General features: G+C 37.7%; 1 long non-coding RNA gene across 2 annotated transcripts; it reads left to right on the top strand.

Moving 5' to 3' along the window:
- The first annotated feature begins 3 nt into the window (after positions 1 to 3).
- Positions 4 to 13,386, top strand: LOC140602857 (uncharacterized). 2 transcript variants are annotated; one of them, XR_012005790.1, is made up of 5 exons: positions 4 to 156; positions 1,778 to 1,891; positions 2,087 to 2,247; positions 7,575 to 7,682; positions 11,533 to 13,386. It is a non-coding gene; the product is annotated as an uncharacterized lncRNA (long non-coding RNA). The 2 variants fall into 2 exon arrangements; XR_012005791.1 differs by lacking the exon at positions 1,778 to 1,891 and having other exon boundaries at positions 11,533 to 13,384.
- The last annotated feature ends 4,009 nt before the right edge of the window (positions 13,387 to 17,395 follow it).

Consider the following 17,395-nt stretch of genomic DNA (forward strand, 5'->3'; position numbering starts at 1 on the left):
TCCGTTCACCAACGGAAGGAAATCCGGAAATAAGCGGTTCCGGTGCCACCACCGCAGGTCGCTGGTGCCGGCGAGCTGTGCGGACCCCCAGGGTGATCGGTTGCTTATTTCCGGCCTAAACAGGAAATGCCTGGCGTCGGAGCGCCTCGCCCTTCGGTGGGGCCCTTGGCGGCTTGAGGCTCGCGGAGCCCGGCGGTGTTGGCGCCGGGGGGGAGCCCGCGGTGGCTCTGCGCGGACACGCCGAGCGGCAGAGCCGGGACTGCCCTCGAGGAGCCGCCGGAAATGCCCGGGAGGCCGTCGGGTTGACCAGGGCCGCGGGCTGGGCTTGCGGCGTTCCCACGGGGCCCTCCTGGGCTGTGGGCGGACTCGGGGCCCGGGGTGCTGGCCGCTGTCGGCTGGCTTTTCCAAGTCCGCCCAAGTGCTCCTGTGGAGGGCAAGAAAAATCAAGGCCGTCCCACCTCAAGTTCAGCATTAGCACAAGTACAGCCATCTAAGGCCCCTGTGAATAAGCTGAACTTTATGGGAAAAACTGCAGGGAATCCCATATCAGAAAGACAACAGAGCCCAGCGCCGTGGTAGAAAGTCCCATATTAGAATGAGAACACAGCTCAATGCCCTTGAAAGCCCCACATCAGAATGTAGATATGTTTTTTTTTTTTTTTTAATTTTTATTTATGATAGTCACACAGAAAGAGAAGCAGAGACACAGGCAGAGGGAGAAGCAGGCTCCATGCACCGGGAGCCCGACGTGGGATTCGATCCCGGGTCTCCAGGATCGCGCCCTGGGCCAAAGGCAGGCGCCAAACCACTGCGCCACCCAGGGATCCCCCCACGTCAGGATGTAAACAGAACTTGAGAAATTCCTCCACTCCTTCTGAAAATCCCCTAGATCAGCCTATAAAAAACCCAGCTGTAACCCACTTTGAGGTCCAAGTCCCTGCTCCGCTGTGTCGGGTACACTTGGACCCAAGCTCGAGCTTGTAAATAAACCCTCGTGTGTTTGCATCGTGTCGGTTCCTTGATGGTTTCTCGGATTGGCAATCTTGGGCACAACATTCCGTGCTCCACAAGACTGACCTGCATGTACTTGAGCGGCAGGCTCCCCTGACCTCGGCCTTCTCATAGGAGGTCTGGCCGAGTGGAGGCCCCAGGAAGGGGCCGAAGAGTGAAGCCAAGGTGCTGATCCAGATCCTGGCATCAGCTACGTCTAATGCCAGAGGGCCTCCCTTGCAGCTACCCACCCCAGGATCCCGGCCGTGCCCTCCCCTCTGCCCACAAGAGGTAGCTGCTCTCCCACATTTATCAACTCCATGCACTTGATTGTCATTTTTCCCTTTTTTTTTTTTTTAAAGATTTTATTCATTTATGCATGAGAGACACAGGCAGAGGGAGAAGCAGGCTCCATGCGAGAGCCCGACTTGGGACTCAATCCCGAGTCTCCAGGATCACGCCTTGAGCCAAAGGCAAGCACTCAACTGCTGGGCCACCTGGGGCTGCCCCGAGTGTCTGGTTTTAAACAGCTTAGGCTTCCTGCAGCTGTACATTAACCATATAGTCCTGAGCAATTAAAAATAATTGACTAATTGAATTACCTAGTTGTTATCAGAATGAAATTTAGTGACCAGCCACAGTTTTCATTTCTAGAAGATCTATTTGAATAATCATTCGTTGCCAAAAGCTACAAGATCTGAATATTAACGAATTGAGGGCCATTATTAAGCCCAGTAAAATGCTTGTGGTTTAATGTTTTGTTTTGTTTTTTTTTAATTTATGATAGTCACACACAGAGAGAGAGGCAGAGACACAGGCAGAGGGAGAAGCAGGCTCCATGCACCGGGAGCCCGACGTGGGACTCCATCCCGGGTCTCCAGGATCGCGCCCTGGGCCAAAGGCAGGCACCAAACCGCTGCGCCACCCAGGGATCCCCTTGTGGTTTAAAAGAATAAGTGACTTGTATGAAGTGCTGTGTAACAAGCATTGCATCAGAAGATTTACATTTTTTAATTCCTACAAATCTACTTTTACAAAATTTAAATTATTTGAGTCCTCACAGTTATTGTGTGAGATCTATTTACTGTTTTGACAGGTGTGGAGACTGAGGCTTGAGGAGAAATGCTGTGCCCAGTTCCATGCAGGCAGCCACTGAGGGAGCTGGGATTCAAACCCAAGCTGTCACAGTCCAGAATCTACATGCTACTCAATTTCCTCCTTAGTTGATGAGAAGATAATGAAGAAGAAATGACAAAGGTGTGTCTTTATTTAAATGAAAACTATTTGCTAATTTCTGTATGGCACAAATGGGCTCTTTGAATTATAAATTGTATATTAATTATAATTATAATTAATTATAAATTATAGCTTATAAGACTTCTATTTATTCCAAACCTGTTAGTTGGTTTTGTGCTATAAAGGGATCCAGAGCTATTGTGAATTTCAAGTGTGGGTCATAAGTACTAATAATTCTGAGTTCTCCAAATAGGCGCACACACACACACGAGTCTAACTACTAACTCTAGTACTCAGCAGTTCTTCAGCTGGGAAGCAGTTAGTCTTTTTATAAATCTCCTTATAAATAATGGTTGTGTTTACACAACCTGGAAGTACTGGATTTTACCCTGAATGAGTCATTGCCTTGGAATAGTGTAAACAGAACCAGTGTTAAGGAAGATTTCTTTGTTAGTGAAGCTCTGAGCATTTAAACAGCTGTTTGATTTCACTCCAGAGGTGTTTGCATTTCATTGACAGATGGAGTAATTTTCAAATGGTTTTCAATCAATATATACTAGACAAGTGGTTGAGAATTATCTCTTTAGGGAAGAAAAAAAAATAACAAAAAAATGCAATTTAACCATGGTGTCTTATTTATTTTTTTAGCATCTGGTATTAAATAACTACCACAAAACCACATGTTGGGATGTGAAATTCTATGCAGTCGTCCATATTTAAAGATGTTTATTTTCATGTCATTTGGCAGTTTTTGTTTGTATATCCTTGGTTTTTTTATTTTTGTTTTCTTAAAGAGGAAGCACTATATGTGTCTAAAGCATGGTTTTTGCCTAAATTTATGCCCATGTTACTCTTGGTATCTAAGAAGTCAAATTATATTTCCAAGTGTTATATATACTTCATATATTAGCAATAATTCTAGAGGTTTTTAAATAAAACCCACAAGACATTATTATTTATATTTTATATAGCCAGTGTTCACTTGGATTTACCCACATATTAATCATATTCTTTGTTCTTCATTTCTTCTTACATGCATCTCAGACCATTTCCTTTTGCCAGAATACATTCTTTAGAATTAATTATCTCAATTGCTGGGGGAAATTCTCTTTTTTCTTTCTTTTTCTGCTTTTGCCTGAAAATGTTTTCATTTCACATTCGTTCATGAAACATAATGGATGGATACAGAATCATTTGCAATTATGTTTTCAGCACTTTTGTGCTATTATCCCACTGCTTCTGACTTCCATTGTGGCTATTGATAAATCAGCTGTTAGCCTCACTGATCTGAACCGTAGTGGACTCTGTTCTTTGCTGCCAAAATCCCTTTGGGGCTATAAGGGATTTTAGTCTCAGATGCTACCAGCTGACAGCTTGTGGCTCTCAACCTTACTGGAAATTGCTCTCATTGAGCAGACCCACTTCAATTAAGTTCACGTCCCACTTTTAGAAGCTGTCTATATCTGAATACTCCCCCGGCCTCTAAACAAGGTGACATGAAAGACTGCCAGAGTTGAATGAGGGCCACATCAGGAAGTGGCTGTGGGACAAGTGGTCCTGCCATTTGGGCCATTTGACTCAGCAGACCTCAAGTTAGTAGATGCATCAAAGGTTAGAAAAAAAAAAAAAGTACATTGTGAAGTTTAAGGTAAACCAAAATAGAAGAATCACCATAAGAGTTCTGAAACAAGGTAGAAAATTATACACCTTTCCAAACCTGCTTAAATGTTCTACTGGGCCCTGGCAAAGACTAAGTGCATGACAACAAAGTGACCACAAACCCAAAAGTTCCCAGAAGCCACGTTCTGCCCAATACACCAAACTGGGCAGGCCAAGAAGTGATCAATCGCAACTAGAAGTGATATACTGGGATCAAAGCCAAAGCACGGCCAGAAGTGCAAATGTGAGGCACAAAGAGGTGGACACATGTCACCCATCATGATCTTAGTGACAAGCTGATGGAAGAGAAAGGAAGTTAAGTTTGGTTCACAGGGCCATCTCATGACTTTGAATATGAGCCAGTACACGAGCAGAGACAAAAATGGACTTTGGCCACAATGCATTCCTATTCAGTGATAGTTCTGAAGGTGAGGTCTGTTAGGTGAAATTCGTCCAGTGGGACGATCTTTGAGAAACATACCGGATCCTCTTTATGAGGACTAAATGTGTATGGACTCAACAAATAGTTTAGCTGTTTAGTCAGAGGCATAGAAGAAAAAATATTAGAAGATCAGGGACAAAGGTCTAGAATTGAACTATGTGGATAGACTTTCAGGCTTGGATGAGAGATCTTTGTACCTGTATCATACATTACCACTACCATTTAGTATTTTCCAAGGAAGAGACACTAAGCAACAAACAGAATGATTTGGCCTGCTGACATTGGTCAGCCTCTGTCATCAGTGCTGGCACAATGGGTTTATATGTGTAGAGCATGGTGAGAGGGAAAGAGGTTATCTACGGGCCCACAGTCATGTGTTTCTACTCATCAGGGTTGCTGCTAAATATCCAACCTGCCACATTGACTAATGCTTATAAAAAAAAAAAAAAAAAAAAGGAAAATACTTCAAGGACACCAACAATTCATTAGTGTGTAAGTTGCCTCCATTGCACCCCTTCTTTCCTGGAAGGAACCAAGATTTATTTTGACTTCACAATGCATTTTAGGTGTGAGTCTGACTTATGAACTGGGCCTCAATCAGCACCATTATTTGAGGTCTTACAGAGTTTAGGCCACCCAAATGGATTTCTCACATGATATTGCATCAGAACAAGGAACCCACCCTATGAAAAATACTATGGTATGATGGACAAATATGGGACCCACTGGATTTATAACATATCACCCATAGGCTACCAGCCTAAGAGGGTGATATAAATGCTGAGTAAGTAATCCAGGGTGCTGGAGGAGGCCTAGGGTCTGAGAAAAGAATGTTCACTGGGTCCATATTATGTATCACAGGGTACAGGTAAGGCTGTGGATATCAGTAGAAAATTCTGGTACATCCCCAAGGCCTTGCCAGTGTAGTTCAGACATGTTATAAGGACAAAGTTCGTGCCAAAAGACCAAGCGGAGGTAGTAGGAAACTCAAAAGGATGTGTGGACCAACCACATCCCCCCCAGAGTCATGATGTTTGTAATTTCCTGAGATGGAGAGACACAGTGGGGAGAGCCAGGCCCAGAACAGTCCTAGCAGGCAGTGTGACCTTTGAATTAATGAGTTTAAATCCTGAGTGGAATTAGTAAGTTTTAATTACTTGTCACTTATATTTAAACCAGAAGAGACCATATTGCTTTTCAGTGGCAAGATTAGAAGGCTTTTAACATCAGCAGAAATGGGGACAGCAGAGCTAAGTTGAGCTCAGTAACAGAATAGGTGTGGTTGCACTTCTGCATGGCTAAATTGTGATGATTTCAAAGCACTATATGTGTAATCTTACATGTAGGTGCCCTGACAAGCAGCTTTCAGAACTTCCTGGGAACCAACTCTGGATTAGCCATCATGATCCATTCTCATCCCTAGGGGAGGGAGATTTTAAACAAGAAGAAAGAAATGCATCTCATTTTAAAAATATGAATCTGTTTTTTTGATTTTTGCCACCACCCAAATGTCATTTAACGATTCACTTATAGTCAGGCACCTTTACAAAACACTCCTAAAATTCATCAGAACTCATTCTCATATGTTTCCAGTGGGAATGCAAAACTGTTGAGCCACTGTAGAAGATAGTTTCACAGTTTCTCAGTAAGGTAAACATAGGATTGCCATATAATGCTGCATTTCCACTCTTAGGTATACCCAGAAGAATTAAAAACATGTATTCAAACAAATACTTTGTATGCAAATGTCATAGTAGCACCACTCACAATAGCCTAAAGCTGGGAACAAGCCACATGTCCATCAACAGAAGAATGGGTACATAAAATGAGGTATAACTGTACAATGGGATATTATTCAGCCACAAAAAATAAGTGCTAAAATACACACCACAACATTGTGAAAACACGCTAAGTGAAAAAAAAAAAAAAAAAACAGGCACAAAAGGTCACATATTATATGATTTCCTTTATTTGAAATATCTACAATAGACAAATCCATAGAGACAGAAACAGAATTGTGGTTTCCAGGGGCTACAGGAGGGGAAAAATTAGGGTTGACTCCTGATGGGTATGGGATTTCTTCTAGGGAAATGAGAATATTCTGGAATTAGATAGTGGTGATGGTCACACAACATCATGGATACACTTAATACCCTTGAATTGTCCACTTTAAAATGATTTAAATGGTAAAATTTGTTATGTATACTTTACCACATTAAAAAAAAAAACAACAACAAAAACAATCTCCAAAACTCAATCAATAGGCAATAGGTACTTTTCTTGTTCTCCCCAAACCATTTTAGGTCTCAAGGAAAGCTTTCTGCAGTACTGACTGAAATGGGTCACCAGTTTTTCCTTGTGGGAGGCAACCCAAGACTCTGACTGCACTAAGTGAAGTCGGTCAGCTGTTTTACAAGGAAAACACCTGGCACCAAATCCTGGGCTTTCTAAAGAACTGCTAGCTAAGCCTCTTCCCCAGGGTAAATTCAGGGAGAAGCACTAGGAGTCTGAGCTTGCCAGGTTCGTGTGGGCCACACCCAGCAGTTAATAAGTTGTTCAGAACTCTACATGCCCCATCTTAATAACTAGTTCTTTTCCCAGTTTGTAGGTTCCCATAATCATGTGGCCACTCAAATGAGAACAGAGAAAACCACTAACAATTTGGAGACGAGACAGAGTCCAGAAAAGGAAGAAAAGTCATGAAAATATAAATTTAGCTTGAGGTGTTCCACGAACACAAGGCAGAGACCTAGAATTAGGGCTTGTTCCGAATTTCAAAATTGACAAAATAGTGGCTTCTCTGAAAGCAGAGTCATTTGGGTAAGGAAATCTCTCAAGTAGCCATCTGTACAAGTGCCAGGGAATTGATTAAAGAATCCAAAACTTCTGGAATTCCAGACAAAAGATGCTGGTCCATCTGGTGACAACTGGCCAGGACAGTTTGCCATACATAAACCTACAAAAACCGACCTGTGGGTAGCAAAGGAAACTGTAGCTTCCTCTACCCCAAAATGATGGTTAAGAGCACTAGTTTTTAAGTTAGAACCAGGCCAGCAGTCAGAAGGAAAAAAACAAAACCAAACATATAAGTATTGGAGAGGTAGCCAGGAGCCAGATAATGTAAACTTTGAAGTCTGGGATTTCTTCTAAGCCCAATTAAAAAGATATTGCAGAGTTTTAAGCAGAATAATCGACATCATATAATTTATATTAATAAAAGTTCACTCTGTCTGGTTGTTGTGTGGAGGATGGGTGGATTGCAGGAATCTGAGAGCAGAGGCAAGAATAGTTGCCAGGACAGAAGATCAGATGTTGATGGCTTGGACCAAGGGAGGAACAGTGGAGGTCTAGACTGGTGAGTGGATTCAGAACATCTTTGGGGGTAGCATCTATAAAACATGCTGGTAGAATAGAATGTATGGAAAGGGAACAGAAAGAGGGGAGTCAAGGGTGACTTCTACATCAAGAGAAAGGCTATAGCACATGGACATTTTGTTGCCCTAAGCAAAGCCAGTGTCCACCCAATGAGAAATCTAGTGTGTATTTGCCTCTTCATTCCTACAAGGTTGGACAGCCCAATGGAGTCAATGTGATACATTTTTTTCTAAAACTTTGTAGTATGAGAAATGAAAATGAAAATGTATTTTCTAAATTAATAATGAGGTAAAACATTTGTTCTTGTAATTGTTCGTCATTTGTGTCTCATATTTATTAATCATCTGTTCTTTCTTTTCTTACTGGTTTGTGAGCTCTGACTACCAATCCTTTGGATGCCCTTTGTCTCCCTAACATTGCCCTCCTCTTACTTCCCTGACAATTCTGTTGCCTCTGTTTCTCCAATATTCTGCCCCGGCCTTACGCCCACTTTTCCAAGCTTCTGTTCTCAGCCCTCTTCTCTTCTTTCTGTGGTGTTCCTGGATGATCTCTTTTATGTATATAATTCAGCAATTTCCTCTACATTAATCATTAAAATCTCTATAGCCAACCATGACCTCTTTCCAGATGTTCAAGCCAATGGTTCCCATTGTCTACTCTGCATTTTCATCTCTATGTCCAGCAGACACCTTCATTAAAACATGCCTAACATTAAATCACAGCCACTAATTTCCTCCAGCCAACTTTTCTTTATTTCCTATTTTTATTCGTAGTACCAAACTCAACTGAATTTCTCAGAAATTCCGTTTCTGTTGCTTTCCTCATTCATTTCTTCATTTTTTTCAACAAATATTTATAGAGCATCTACTATTTGCCAGGCACTGTCCTGGGCCCTAAAGTTTTTGCTCCCTGAATTCTTTCCCTGTAATTATTTCTGTTATTAAATCTTGTGAATTGTCTCTTTGTGATAACCTCTCAAAGTTATTACCTCCTTTCTTGTTTTTGTTCATTATGTTGCCCTCATAATGCCTACTCTCCCCAGCAGATATTTTACATCTCATCCATAGCATCACAACATTTCTTATTCTTCTTACCTGTGCAAGATGAATCACCCAAAAACACAGCTCTGATCATCTCATTTCCTCCCTTAAAAACCATCTTTGGTAGCACAATGGGAAGTAAAGAAAAATCCCAACTCTTCATCCAACATTGATGACCCTCAGACCATACCTCTCATTAGTCACTGCTCTCCATCCAACTCTCTATGAAAGCCAACTTGCATATTTGGCTTTCCTCCAGCTTTTTGTATCTTATCACTTTACTGAATATATCTTTTTTTATTAAGATATATATAATTTAGTTACATTAAGTTGGAAAAAAGCTTATGCATACAGTTTGATCAGTTTTGACAAATGTACACACTCATGAAACCAATACTACACAATTAAAATATAGAATATTTTCAGGACCCAAAATTTCCCTTGTGCTCCTTTCCAATCAACTCTAATCCCAGCCACAGGCAAATGCTGTTCTGATGTCTATCAACATAGATTAGTTTTGCCTTTTCTTGAATTCTCTATAAATAGAATCATATATAATATAATTTTTCTGGTCTGGTTTCTTTAGCTAAACATAATATCTATAGAATTCATCCCTGTTTTTTCATGTGCCAGTGGTCTGTTCCTTTTTTATTGCTGAGTAGAATACCATGATGTGAATATACCACAATTTGTTTATTCAGTTTCCTATTGATAAACATTTGGATGGTTTCCAGTTTGAAACTATTATGAATAAAGTTGCTATGAATATTCACATACAAGTCTCTCTGTGGAAACATGTTTTCATTTCTTTTGTATAAAAACTCAGGAATGGAATTTTGAGGTTCTATCATATTTATATGCTTAACTTTACAAGAGATTGTTACATAGTGTTCCCAAATGGTTTTGTCACTTTACACTCCTACCATTAATGTATGAGAGTTCTATTTTCTCCACATTCTCTCATATTTGCTTTTGTAAGTCTTTTGAATTTTAGGCATTCTAATTGTGTGAGGTTGTAACTCGGAGTGATTTAATATTCATTTCCCTGATGACTAATGATGTTTATGACATATGCTTATTACCAATTTGTAGATCTTAATTTGTGAATGTTCTTCAAATTTTTTTCTAGTTTTTATTGAGTTTATGTCTTTTTATTATTGATTTGTAGTGGCTCTTTATGTATTCTAGATACAAATCTTTTATAGTATGTATGTATTACAAATATTTTCTCTCAGTCTGAATTTTACCTTTTCATTTTCTAAGCACACCTTATGATTAGCAGAAATTTTTCACGAGACAAAGTCCAGTTTATCATATTTTTTCTTTTAATGGTAGTGCTTTGTGGAATATAAGAAATCTTTACCTACTTATATAAATTCTGATGTTTTTTATAGAAATTAATAAGCTGATTCTAAAAGTTACATGAAAATAGAAAGGATTTAGAATATCAAAAAATTATCTAAAAAATGAAAAGTAAAACTGTAGGACAAAAAGTACCTAATTTCAGGATTTTCCTACCAAACAATAGTAATCAACATGGTATTATGTAGGGAATGACTAATAGATCAGTGGAAGAGCATGAGGTTATGAAGTATACCCACATGTATCTGGTCAGTTGATTTTTGATAAGGGAGCCAAGACAATTTAAAGGATAGGAGAAAGTCTATTCAGCAACTTGTTCTAAATGACTTGATAAATATATGGAAAAAATACACATCACACCACACGCAAAAATTTATTTGCAATGGACCATACAACTCTAGATGAAAACTGAAACTATAGAGCTAGAAAAAAAAAATCTCATTATTTTCACCTAAAGTTTTCTCTTCCCTATCATTTCCTTTTGACAGATTACCCATACTTCAAGGCTGAGCTCAAATATAACCTTCTTCATGAAACCTTTCCTTACCACCCCATAGAAATAAATGCTACCGTATCTAACTCTTAGAGCACTTTCCTTATATCATGTTAAACATTGTATTATGATCAAGTATGTACATGTATGTACATATATACACATCATAACCAGCCTTCATAACCAGCCATCTATAACCATCCTTTGTAACCAACCTCCCATGATATGCTTGTTCCTTGACCACATCTTTTTCTTCACTGAATCTCCTAAGCCATGCAGCAGAGTATTCATCCATAGTAAAACATCAATAAATAATTGATCTCAAAAATGTAATTCCATACCAAAGTATTGAAGAAAAAAAGAAGGAAAGGAAGAAGAAAAAGCATCTGCTGCTTGTTTGTAGGATAGGGAGAAGGGTAGTAGAATAGAGGTAGAGATCAAATGCAAATAAATTTTAATAAATGTATCAATATACATTTATACAATCAAATACATTTATACAATATACATTTATACAATACCAGTAAGGATGTATCTGCAAAATTGGACAGGATCTTTGCATTAGCAACTACAAAGCCCTTCTCAAAAAATAATGTAAGCTTTACAAGTTTTTCTTTTGGTACAAACTAAGAACATTCATAAGTAACTCTCTGGAGAAATCAGTTGTAACAATATAATCTTCCCCTAAAAGATATCCAATATACTTCTATTTATAGAAAAATCTATGAGCTCAGTATTGTAAATAATTTCACTTTCATTGCCATTGTTGAATATTTTGCTCTAAAAATTATTTATGTATTTATGTAACTTAAAATGTTACATTAAATATATATTTATTATTTATTAGTATTATTTGTTAAATGCAGTTATTATTTTATATATGTATATTTCTTTAATAACTCTTCTTGCATTTTCTCAATCAAAATTCAATCAAGAATGTATTCAGCTTCATGTATCAGCCTCAGAAGGGAGTACGGCATAGCAAAAGAGCAGCTCTGAAAAGCATGACAAAACAGGGAGAAATGATAAAGGATTTAAAGAACTGCTCAGATTTTTAATTTCAGTTGAACAATAAGGAAGCCCATTAAAATCTCAACTTATTTGTGAGACTCAATTAATACCTGTCTCAATATATTCTCTGGAATCATACCTCTGTTTCAAAGACTGTGGATCATTCTGGTTATGTCACCACTTTTTTAATATATATATAAAAATATATTTGTGTTTGTAGGTAAAATATTTTTGAATGGCTAAGAAAAATAATCTAAGAATGGCTGCAGGCTTACTGCCTCAGTACATTTATTTTAAAATACACATGGACTATAAAGAACTTAGAAGAATGAAGTGATTACATCCTGTTATTATTACCATCACTGCTGTTAATAAGATTCCGTAGAAACACTGGAGTAGAGGGCAAAGCCATCATTCATACTCCTGATGTGATTTCACAGTCCTCAGCCACCTTCCTGATCACTCCCTCGTCCTCCCCCAGGCTTGGTTTCTCCTGGATTTACAGTACATCCCCAAGTCAGCAGGGATAATGGGGAGCCAGTCTGAGTAATCCCAAATAGCCCTCTTTGTCCTTTCCCTGAGAAGCCTTTAAATATTTGAAGCTTTTCTTTCTCTCTTTAAACTTCATTTTCTCGGAACAAAATTCCCAGTTCCTTTAAGTGGTCTTTATCTGACAGGGTTTCTAGAAATTTCCATTTGCACACAATGTAACTTAACCATTAAAGCAAAAAAATTTCCTTGCCTTCTACTTTCCATGTTATACATTAATGTATATTTTTTCCATAAAAGATACTTGAATTTACATAACTATTGTTTCAGAAACCAGAGATGGAAAAATTTAATTGCATTTACATAAGCGAAAATTCGGAAAAATTGGGATAGAAAACACCCCTAAGAGCATCACTTTATGAATTAAGAATGCCTGTGTAATGGATTACCACTTAATTCCTTTTTTACATATAAATACATCCTGATTGTGATATCTGAAATACTTTTTATACTTTTTTTTATTGATATATATGGGCATATAACATTCTGTTCGTTTCAGATATATGACATGATTTGATATTTGTATACATTGTGAAATGAAAGCCACAGTAAATCTAGCCCATACAGTTACAAATTATTTTTTTCTTGTGATGAGAACTTTTAAAATCTAGTGTCTTAGCAATTTTCAAAAAGCCAATACAATATTGTTAACTGTAGTCACCATGCTGTGCTGTGTACATAACGTCCTCAGGACTTATTTATTTTATAACTAGAAGTTTGTACCTTTTAACCTCTTTCACTCAGTTTGCCCCACTCATCCCCCTGCCTTTGGCAACCACCAATTTGTTCTCTGTATCTATGAGTTTCGGGTTCTTACGGATTTTTTTTGTTTTCAACGGTTAGATTCCCCATATAAGTGAGATCATACTGTATTTGTGTTTCTCTCACAATTTATACTTTTATTGTAAAAAGTAAACTATGCTTTGTGCTACTGTTTCAGGTTTTTTCTGAAAAAAGTAAATTTGAATTTTGAATAAAGCATCTATGCAAATATACTTCTGTGCCTTTAAGTATTTATTTGTTCAAAGTTAACTTTTAACAATTGAAGCTGTGTACTCTGAATATGTATGCATATTCCTTCCAGGGATTAAATATATCTTCTATATTTTTTAATGTCTTCTGTGAGGCATGTGACTGATGAAGTCTCAGGGATGGAATTGGGACAAGGGATGAAGGTATACATGAAAACTGTATAAGAATTTCTTGATAACATGAATGTGGAAAAAGATTTAGAATTGTTATCTGTTAAGGTACAAACCAGGATCTGATGTCAGTTTCAATGCTCATTAAATATTTTACGCATTTCACATCATGAGTTACAACAGAGTGTGTTTTTAAAAAGTCATTCACAGCATGAAGTCATATGACTGAAATAGCTAATGATTTTATTATTAGTCTCATTGCTCATATATATAATGCTCAATTATTGTTTTCTCTTAAGAGTAAAGAGGAAAAAAATCTCCTAGGAGCTGACTGAATCACGCTGAAACTGGGGACATGATGATTTACTCACCTATTTCTAATTCAACATTCAGTTCATTATTTCAGTTAAGCTATAATGAGAATCTTAGTCTAGGCTGAACACTTCATAGGACCAGATACTAATATGCACTCAATCATAAGACATTACATTTAGTCTATTTCATATATCCCCATCCCAATGTGATGTTACGGTTCCCAAGACCTCAGTGTGTCCTATTTCTGCATACTGAAAATATCTTTAGCCTAATCTCATATTTTTGCCTGAGTCAGATAATTTATTCTTAGGTATGGCATGCTTCCCTCAAGTTACAAAGGAAAACATTTTCAAAAATAGGTGTAGTAAAAAGGAGGAAAAAAAAATTCCACATGTCTACAAGTAAGTCAAGGCTATGAATCTCCTAAATGATAAACTGGTTTACCTGCTGGGGCATGTTAGGATCTCATTTTTATAACTCATCATATAATTAGCCATGTTCAGTGCCTTTCAGCACCATGTCAGACTATACGTCATGACAAGGATAGTTTAAAATTTATTAAAGTTTGCTTTAGAAAACAGTGTACCTTATAAGTAAAAGAGAATGACTTTATGCAATATTAATGAGAGCCAGAAATGGAAAGGGCACTCTGCTAGGCCAACAGTAACCAAAAACATGGCCTTTTTTTCCGAGGAAGTTACAGTCCAGTGGAGGAATGGGGATGAATATAAATCATTACGATACAAAGCCTGGTCTACGTGGCAAAAGCAATGTCTAAAGAGTGATTAATTTTGACAGGAGTAGGGGTTGAGGAAAGCTTCCCAGAAGGAAGTAACATTGAATTTGGCCTCAAAGGATCAATTAAGCAGAGAGAAGGGAAAAAACCCTGAAGACTGGTATTGGTAATTTCAACAGTGATACAGAGTCAGGAAAAAAGTAAGTTATAGTTAGGGAGGAAAATTGTGTATTGTGGGTAAAACACATGGAGACTCAGAGCATGAGGGTATTTAAGAGAAGAGGTTGAAGAGCCTTGAGGATTGGAGGAGGAGCATAAACTCCAGTCTGTAATCAGTACTCTTAAGCAGGGAAATGGCACAATCAGTTTGGGGTCTGGCAAAAGATAGTTCTAGTGGCAGTGTTTAGGAACAGTTAGAATGAAGACTGAGAGCAGACAAACCAATGAGAAGTCAGTGGCAATTGCTTGGTAAAAGAGGTAACATGGGCTTGAACTGAGGAAGTAGCAATGGGAACTGAAGAGGGTATTTGTTTAAGAGACTATAAAAGTCTTATCAATAGGATTCAGTGACAGATATCATAGGAGCAAGGGGGATGTGAGGAGTTATTAAAAGATAATCCCCAAGGGTTCTCACCCCATTGATTGGATGGACAAAGGTCAGACACCATCATACCTTTGTGAGTTTGTAAAGTGCTTCTTTCAGCCTGAACTATCCATTCCTCATGTACCTCCTGTAGATAGCACAGTCCTCTTTTTTTTAAGATTGTACTTATTTATTTATTTATTCAAGAGAGAGTATGTGCATGAGTGTGCACTCATGTAGAGGGGGAGGGGCAGAGGGAAAGGGACAGAGAAAATCTTAAGTAGTCTCCATGCCCAATGATGAGCCCATCGTGGGGATCACTCACAACTCTGAGATCATGACCTTAGCCAAAATCAAGATTTCCACTCTCAACTGACTGAACCACTCAGGCACCCCAGTCCAGCCCTCTTTCAAAGCTTAGATCACATCCCACTACCTGTTCCCAGATTTCCTGCCCTATACTCCACCCACAGCCAGAATTCATCACTTCTGTGCCTGCACAAAATACTAGATTTACTTCTGCTTTTTGTCATTACGCACAAGTGATTACTGACATATTTGTTTCTTCACAGTACATAAGTGTGAAATCATATTCCACTTATCTCTGTATTTTTCATACCCAATATGGCGACACTCAACAAATAATTTCTATGGCTATTTCCATATGTGACATTTCTGGATATTGTCCAGCATTAAGGTGGTCCAATGAGAGGCAATACTGAGCAATGATTCTCAAAAGTATGGCACACGTCTTATTGAAGAAACATGGAAAATAATGTTGAGTATGGAAAGATTTTTAATAGTTTCTCTTTTTTTTTAACGTTTTTTAAAATTTAAATTCAATTTGCCAACAATAGTTTCTATTTTATATTCATAAAATGGGTTAATACCAGAAATAAAAATAAGATTAACTAGTGATACATATAAACTATGTTAATTAATCTCAAAAATATTACATTGAAGAAAGAAGCCAAACATGAAGGAATATATATCATATAATTTCATTTCTATGAAATTCACAAGCAGTAAAAGTTAATCTATATTGATAGAAATCAGAACAGTGGTTGCTTGTAGAAACAGGATTTGACTAGAAGGGTATGCAATTTTTAGAGTTGTGAAAGTATTTTATATTTTAATTAGGTTATTGATTTTACAGGTTTATATTATTTTTTTAAAAGTCATTGTATAGTACCCTGAAGATTGATGTGTTTCACTCCAAGTAAACTTTATTTCATTAAGGAAAAGAAAATTCAGGAAAATTTAAATATCGTCTTTGTTTAGTTGATACCAAGAAATTTTTCCTATTAATTTTATTAGAGTATAATGATAGCATTATGTAAGAACATGTTCATAATATTTAGAGATATATACCAAACTATACATGGGTGACATGATATGATATAGATATCATAGATTGCTTTGAAATAATTCATCAAATATGAAAATGATTCAAAAGGGGATAATTGAAGCAAATGTGTCAAAATATTGATAAATGTGGAATCTGGGTAAGGGTTATGTAGGAGCTCAATTTACTATGCTTTCAAATTAGGTGTATATTTAAATTTTCAAAATAAAAATAGATTTTATAAGAAAATTTGTGAAATGTGGGGCACCATCCCATGATCCATGAGATCGTGACCTGAGCTGAACCAAGAGTCAGATGCTTAAATGACTAAGCTACCCAGGATCCCCAGAACTATCTTTTTAAAATACACAGTTAGGTCATGGTATTCCACTGCTCAAAACCCTCTGATTTCCCATCTCTTACAAAGTAAACTTCAAATTCTTTACGTTGGCTTTTGAGGATGGAAATGACCTTGTTTCTAGCTGCCTTCCTGGACTTAGCTCCTCCATTCTACCCTTTCACTCTCTGCTCCAGCCACACTGGCTTCCAGGTATCTCAAAGAAAAAAAAGAAAAAAAAAAAAAAAAAAAGAGGAGGAGAGGGGAGGGGAGGAAAATAAAGAAAAAAGAAAAGAAAAGCTTCATCCTACATCAAGGTCTTTGAATTTGTTTTTCCCTCTGCATAGAAACTCTTACCCCACGCAACCACTTGTCTCACTTTCTCACTCTCTGCTCAAATGTCACAGGATCAGAGAGGCTTTTTTTTGACCACTCCATATGAATTATCACCATCCTACCTATGCTGTGCACTCTCTATTCCCCTTTATTTGTACTATTTTTCTTTCAATCCTTTATCACTACCTGTCATGCTATACTTTTTTGTCCATCCTCTCTGACTAGAATGCAAGCTCCTTGGAGGCAGTTTTATTCACTAGGGAATCCCTAGCACCTAGACTAGTGTATGACTCATAGCAGGTACACAGTAGTCATTGTTGAAAGAAGAAGGAAATGGGACATAGTGCCACTTTTGACTTTGAATTTCTAAATTCAGCTTAGAATTCTGAACAAAAGGAAATCTATATTCTTCTCATCCTAAAACAACTTTACCTGTTCAGGAGC

The sequence above is a fragment of the Canis lupus genome, chromosome 13 (genome assembly GCF_048164855.1).
Source record: "Canis lupus baileyi chromosome 13, mCanLup2.hap1, whole genome shotgun sequence".
In the NCBI taxonomy this organism is placed as follows: domain Eukaryota; kingdom Metazoa; phylum Chordata; class Mammalia; order Carnivora; family Canidae; genus Canis; species Canis lupus.